The following is a 7868-nucleotide window of genomic DNA, read 5'->3' on the forward strand; positions in this document are numbered from 1 at the left end:
TTAATAGACTTACAGACTATCAGGCTGTAGTTCAGCAATCCAAAAATGACTGTCTACCAATGAAAGGTCCAAGAATCCATAGTTGTTCAGTCCTCTCCCTCAAATAATTTTTGAACAATAAAATTTTAAATAAAACTATTAGACCTTTCCTGGCCTCAGTTTTTCAGTTATGAATTGGAGGAAGGTTTTGGAATCCATGCTTGATCAATTTCTCAGCTTCTCCTGTAACATTCAAGATAATTAATAACAGCAAAATGTATAGCCATTCCTGGCAGCATGCAGGGCTCGAAGAAAGACTCTTAGAGTAATCACTGTCTGCATTATGTGTTGCTGTGTTCCTCAGAGCACTGTGGCTTATACATAGTAATTAATAAACTAAATTCCTATTAAACCCATTGAGACCCATAGCTAAAAAAATAATTGTCTTAGTTAGGGTTTCTGTAAGAGTCCATGGCAATGCTTATAAAAAAAAACATTTAATCAGGGCAGGCTTACAGTTCAGAGGTTTAGTCCATTGTCATCATGGCAGAAAACATGGCAGCCTGCAGGTAGCCATGGTACTGGAGAAGCCAAGAGTTCTACACCTGGATCAGCAAGCACAGGAAGAAAGAGTGAGCCACTAGGCCTGGCTTGAGCTTCTGAAACTTCAAAGCCCTCTTCCAGTGACACACTTTCTCCAACAAGCCATGCCTACCCCAACAAGGTCACACCTCCTAATAGTGACACTTTTTGATGACCAAGCATTCAAATATATGAGCCTTTGGGGGTCATTCCTATTCAAATCACCACAACCATTAAGATGTTATACTCAGCCTGGGCAGTGGTGACACACACCTTTAATCCCAACACTCAAGAGGCAGAGGCAGGTAGATCTATCTCTGTGAGTTCGAAGTCAGCCTGTTCTACAGAGCTAGTTCTAATATAGTCAAGGCTACAAAGGGAAACCCTGTTTTGAAAAAAACAAACAAACAAAACCAAAAACCAACCAACCAAAACCAAGATGTTACAATCCAAATTTATAGCCCTGGATTCTTTGTCCAATTGTTCCATTAACTGATTCAGCACATCTGTCTGTAGGTCTAATAGGTGTCACAATTGTGCCAAAAATAGGACCTTTGGTTCCTAAATTTACTCCTCCATTCTCTGTACCATACTAGTGTAACAATAAGCCTTTCTGCCACAGCCACCCGAGCTCTGCTGCCATGTGGGTGTTTTCTGCCAGGCCGCCCAAGTTCCACCCACCACCACATTAAGGTCCCAAGTAACACACAGAGATTTATATTAGGTACAATGCTGCTGGCCAATCTCTAGGATTTCTTACTTGCTAGCTTAGTCTTAATTATCATCCATAATCATAAGACTTATCTTATGGAGGACGCCTTCTGCTGGTGTCCTCTTTCCAGGTCACATGGCGACTGCAGAGCAGAGAGCAGGAGGAAGAGAGAAAGGGGCAACTTCCTTCTTGTCCTTGCTTATATATGAGTCTGCCTGCTATGTCACTTCCTGCCTGCATCTCTACTACATTTCCCAGAATCCTCCTTGACTCCTAGTCCTACCTAACTTGCTGCCTCATTGGCCAAACAGCACTTTATTTATTATCCAATAAGACAAACACATACACAAGAGCACTTCCCCCATCATACTAGGCTTTCTAATTTTAATAGGTGGCCCCACCTCCAATAAGATGCTAAGCAAAATTCTAGGTATCAATCATAACTCCTCTTCTTCCTTCAAAGTTATCTAACTACTCAAAAAGCCTTGTCCTGGGGCTGGGGAGATGACTTAGCAGGTGGGAGCACTTCCTGTGCAAGCCCCAAGCACCCATGAAAAAAGGCAGCACTGACCATGCATGTATACCTGTAACTACACCTTTTTACCCTCTCCAGAGTTTAACTCTTTTCCCGTGCGGCTCTATTCTCTTCCCTGAATTCCTCTGGTAGCATCTTTCTGATGTCCTTGATTCTACTGGATCATGTCCACTTGATCACCTGGGAGGTGAGTGAGTGTCTGGCATGCCTGTGTTAGGACGTATCTTGATTACATCAATTGTTGTGGGAAGACCCATCTTAACACAGGGTGAGTCTTAAACTGAATGATAGGGGAAGAGGGAACTGAGCACATGCAGACATTGGTCTCTGCTTCTAGATTACAGGTGCAATGTGATCAGCTCCCTCAATCTGCTGCATCTGTGATTTCTCAGTCATGAGGGACTGCAATCAGGAAATAAGAGCCAATTAACCGTTTCTATCTTAAGCTGTTTTTATCAGGGTGGTTTTTCCATAGCAACAAGGAAAGAAACTAAAACACCTGCCTACAGTCTTTTCACCACACCAGAGCCAGGGTGATGTTATAAAATCCCAAAGTGGATCATACCACTCTGTGGTTCAAATTCTCCAAAAACTCCCTATCACACCCAACATAAATCCAACCTAACCCTAACCTTGAAACCTTAAGTGACTGTCTCTCACTTCTTCCTCATGTTCTCTTCCATGAGGCTCCATCTGGTCTTCTGGAATCCTTGTGCAATCCATCAGGTTCTTCAGTGGATCTCTGGCCACCTGATGCCTGTGTGATGACTATTCTTGCTTGTTAACTACACCTAGAGTTAACTAAAACCCAAGCTGCTGGGTACACATGTGAGGGATCTTTTTTCTTAACTAAGTTATTTAAAATGGGAAGACCCACTTTTAACCCAGATCTCCTGAGGTTGGAAGATACACCTTTAATACAGGTCTTTTGAGGTGGTTAATCTGGGCCACAACTTCTGGTGGCAGCCTATATATAAGACATGGAAAAAGGAAGCTTGCGGTCTTTGCCTGCTTGCTTTTGCTCTTGCTAGAGAGTCCATTCCTTCAGCAGACTTTAGCCCCCACTACTTCAGGATTCCAGCTTATACTGAAGACCATCTAAGACATCCAGCCTCATGGACTGAACAACTACTGGATTCTTGGACCTTTCATTGGTAGACAGTCATTTTTGGATTGCTGAACTACAGCCTGATAGCCTGTAAGTCTATTAATAAATCATATATATATATATATATATATATATATATTATCAATTCTGTTCATCTAAAGCACCCTGACCAATACAGCCTGCAACAACAGCTCATCTGTCTCTCTCTTCCTTCTCTCTCTTCCTTCATTCAGGTCTCTACTTCAATGTCATGATATCAGAGATATCCAAAGTCCCTCATACAACCCATTAACCCTTAAATTTACTTTGTGTTCACTTATAGAACTTAATGTGCCCCAAATAAAAAGATGTATTCATTTATTTTGTCCTTTGCTTCCATCCCTCATTAACAAGTCAAATCTATACTGGAAGGAGTCTTGCATTTGTTTACTACTGTATTCTTTTTTTTGTTTGTTTGTTTGTTTTGGTTTTTCAAGACAGGGTTTCTCTGTGTAGCTTTGGAGCCTATCCTGGCACTCACTCTGGAGACCAGGATGGCCTCAAACTCACAGAGATCCGCCTGTCTCTGCCTCCCAAGTGCTGGGATTAAAGGCGTGCACCACCAATGCCCGGCTACTGCTGTATTCTTAATGCTCAGTACTGTGCTTGCACGTCATAGAAATTCAGCTCATACTGTTGAAGTAACATATTTCATCATATGTTCATCATCGATATGATCATATTTCATCATTGGAAAGCAAGCCCTGCATTTGTACCACTTCCTAACTGATGTGCGTCACACAAACCATATCATCTCTCCACTCTTGTTTTTTCACCTATAAAATGAACTAGGGATACTATGAATGAATTTAAAACAAGGGATGACTGCTTGATATTATGTACTCAGGTCACAGATCTAGAATTATACACAAAAGAAAACAATTGCCTTCATATTTTATTTGAAGAAAAATGGGGGTTTGAATGTTCATTTTAAAACCACATTGAAATTAGTCACCGTTGTGACAGGACTGGAATTGGGACCTTTAGGAGATGATTGAGTCAAGGATAAATTAGTGTCACTGTCACAGCAGTGGTTTTATTGTAAAGATGAGCTCTTTGTCCCCTGGTCACCATTTTGATACAGCAAGGCTCCTGATAAATCCTGGCACCAGGCTCTCAGACTTCACACTCTCCTGCCATGAGCATAACTAAACTTGCGTTTTGTTTATAAGTTATTCAGCATTAAGTTTGGATCTTAGATTTTTCCCTGAGGTCCCTGCATTAAAGGCTTGGTCCCCAGAGGGACGCCATCAAAGTATGGTTAAACCTTCAAAAGATGATGTTGAGTGGGTTGTGTTTAGGACATTGAGGGAACTCCCTGAAGGGGGTGAGACTCTATGGTCTCTTGCATTCTGACCAAGAGATTAGCAATTTTGCTCCCCTAAGCGCTATTTGTCACAATGGCTACCGTGACACAGACCCAAAGCAACAAGGCTAGTTATTAGAACAAGACCTCCAAAACTAAGCCCAAAGAAGCCTTTCCTCTTTATTAATTATCTCTGGTATTTATTAGAGTAACAGAAAACTGGGTGGGCTACTCTGTCTCAGTTATTTTGTTACAGAAGCAGGAAGCAGACTGACAGTTGCCAGCCCTGCTTTCTTAGAAAGAAACTTAGTGACTGCAGTAATGAAGGCTGAGAGTCACCCATGCTCCTTTAAAGTAGCTACAATACTCATTGGCCCAAAAGCTAGACTTGGGAGGAATTGTTTGTTAACCATGTCTTATATAGGTTAAACATCTGTTCACAGCTGGCCAGGAAAAGTCACACAATTATAATTGGCACCTGAACAAGGAGACTGGGCCAATGAGTTTACAAGGAGTGTTAGTATGGCCCCTGCTGTATGTGGTAAGTTGTACAACTGAGACTGATCCGTCTATATATGGGGAGTTCCTGGGGACAATCCCAACAAGGCTACCTTTCCCCGTGTGGTGTAGGATGGTGTATCTACTTGCTTAATAGCAGCTGAATGCCCCTGAGGTATGGGTAATAAGACACACACGAAGGCTGAGCCATCCGTGTATATGCATATTTCATGGGAAACCCAGGTGGCCACATTCCTCTACATGGTGTAGGGTAGTAGTCATCCTTGATGAATGAAAACTACCACTTGAGTATAGGAATGTCCTCCCAAATGGCTGGTACATAAGAAAATAGATTGCAAACTTTGAAAGTAGCACCTGTAAGCTGGGTGGTGGTGGCAGCACATGCCTTTAATCCCACCACTTGGGAGGCAGAGGCAGGAGGATCTCTGTAAATTTGAGACTAGTCTAGTCTACAAAGAGCTAGTTCCAGGACAGGCTCCAAAGCTACACAGGGAAACCCTGTCTGAAAAAACAAAACAACAACAACAAAAATAAATAAAGAAGGAAGGAGGGAGGGAGGAAAGGAAGGAAGAAAGGAAGGAGGGAAAGAAGGAAGGAAGGAAGGAAGGAAGGAAGGAAGGAAGGAAGGAAGGAAGGAGCGAGCACCTGTAGAATGGGAATGGAAGCAGACTGTAGTGACGTTGCTTGGTCTTTGCTGTGGGTGAGAAGATGTGCAATTGAGGCTCAACTGTTTTCCCAGACAGAACTCACCCATGCAAGGGAAGAATTCTAAGAAAAACATGTGCAGACACTGCTCTGCACATTAGTCTCTGATCTGCCGGGAAAACAGGGAAAGGAGAGGACGCTCAGGCGGCACCCATGCTTCTGAAAGAAACCCAAATAAACTCACTGATTCAGCAGGCTGGGGGGTGTGGATGGCATGTCTCTCTAGTCTGTTCTCAGTCTCCTGTCTGATAGAAACAGATGTTTGTTCACACCTACTCAGGAACAATCACATGACAGAAGGGATGACTCAAGATGACCTCAGCCTTTGTCTAATCTGGTCCTATGACCAGACTAGAGGCAGCGCCTTATTTGGGGTAACAATGTCCTTTATGGCTCTCTGCTAGGAGATACACTGATGTGGTAAAGTACTGTTTAGCAGATACAAAGAACAAGGCATTTCTATGTGCTTAGAGATGGAAAATTAAGGTTCATGCCTTTAATCTCAGCGCTAGGGAGGCAGGGGCAGGCAGATCTCTGTGAGTTCAAGACCAGCCTGGTCTACAAGAGCTAGTTCCAGGACAGCCTCCAAAGCCACAGAGAAACCCTGTCTCGAAACCAAAGCATTTGTTTTTATTTTATGCATATGTGTGAATGCCTACAAGTATGTATGTGCATCCCATGCATGCCCAGTGCCTGCAAAGTCTATAAAGGTGTCAGTCTTTGGATTTGGAATCTCAGGTAAGGTCCCTGCTGTGGGTGTTGGGAACTGAACCCGGGTCCTCTGGAACAGCGGTGAGTGCTCTTAACTACTGATCCATTTCTCTAGCTCCTTAATTATTTTTTAATATTACCTGAGTAAGATGATAATAAGTCACACTATATTTGAGATAAAATGAAATAATTTACCCCCCACAAGTCAGTATTCTCAACTGGCACATCAGAACCCATGGGGGGTATTTAGAAATGCCAGGAGCAGTTTGAGTTGTTATGGAAACTCCTTGGGTATTGGAGGCAACTAGCATTTAGTCCCCTCACAACAGGAAATGTCAAATGTCCCATTGGGGGGGGGGGAGTCTCACAGCAAAGAGTGTCCCACTTAGATGCCCTGCAGCAGCTCTAGTGTGGAGCTGCCTAAAAGTCAAGCAGGTTAGACCTGCATATTAGTCTTTGACTCTATAAGTAAGGGTTTTTTTTTCTGTTTTCTTTGAACTACTAAAATGGCCAGCAGTTCAGTAAACTAAACATCATTCAAGAAGGATAAAGTGGTTGCAAAGAACTGCTACCCATGACGAGTGGGGTCCTGCAAACCCCAAGATACTGACCCTGCCTGAAAAGGTAGCTCATTCCCATGTAGGAAAGGTATGAGTACCTAGAAGATGGGGACAGACGAGCATACTGTTCTCTCATGTGACTCTAAGGTCAATTTAACATATATCCTTGGCAGGAAGGAAGGAGGAAGAGAGGGAGGATGAGAGGAAGAAGGAAGGGACATACATCCATATTCTCATTGAGGGGTACCTGTGTGGTGATATATTGTTTATGATAAATAAAGCTAATAAAGCTTGCCTGAAGATCAGAATGCAAAGCTAGCCACAGCCATAGAGCCAAGCATTGGTGGCACACACCTTTAATCCCAGCAGCCACACTAGCTAGCCATAGAGGCTGTGGGATGGTGGTGTATGCCTTTAATCCTAGCACTAGACGGGTATATAAGACGGGAGCTCAGGCTCTCATGCAGCATTCAGTATTCAGTCTTCAGCAATCAGTCTCCAGCCATGCTGAGGACAGGATCGCCCCAGCCTTGGTAGAGGTAAGAACTCTATAGTGGTTGACTGCTTTGCTTTCCTGATCTTCAGCTTGAACCCCAATATCTGTCTCTGGGTCTTTATTATTCATACTACATACCTGCCAGCAAGCCTGCACATCTCTCAGTTATTGGGGGCCTTTTCAGCACTATGGCCCCCAAGAAGCAGAAAGCATAGCCTGGAACAGTACTTCCTTAACCCTCTTACATATTCAGCTACATGTTAGCCAACATTTTAAGAAGCCGTGGCTTTGAAAGCAAGCCAGAAAATGTTGCTTGGTTTTCAAGAAAAAAATGATGGTCTAAGCCAGGTGTTGGTGGCGCATGCCTTTAATCCCAGCACTTGGGAGGCAGAGACAGGCGGATCTCTGTGAGTTTGAGGCCAGCCTGGTCTCCAGAGTGAGTGCCAGGATAGGCTCCAAAGCTACACAGAAAAACCTTGTCTCGAAAAAAAAAAAAAAAAATGATGGTCTGTTCTGGGGCTGAGGAAAATGGCTAGTGATGGACTTATCGAGAGATAGAAGTACATGTGTACGTAACTCCGAGCTTACAGTGGTGATGCCAAGCAGAGACAGGCAA

The sequence above is a fragment of the Cricetulus griseus genome, chromosome 4 (genome assembly GCF_003668045.3).
Source record: "Cricetulus griseus strain 17A/GY chromosome 4, alternate assembly CriGri-PICRH-1.0, whole genome shotgun sequence".
Taxonomy (NCBI): domain Eukaryota; kingdom Metazoa; phylum Chordata; class Mammalia; order Rodentia; family Cricetidae; genus Cricetulus; species Cricetulus griseus.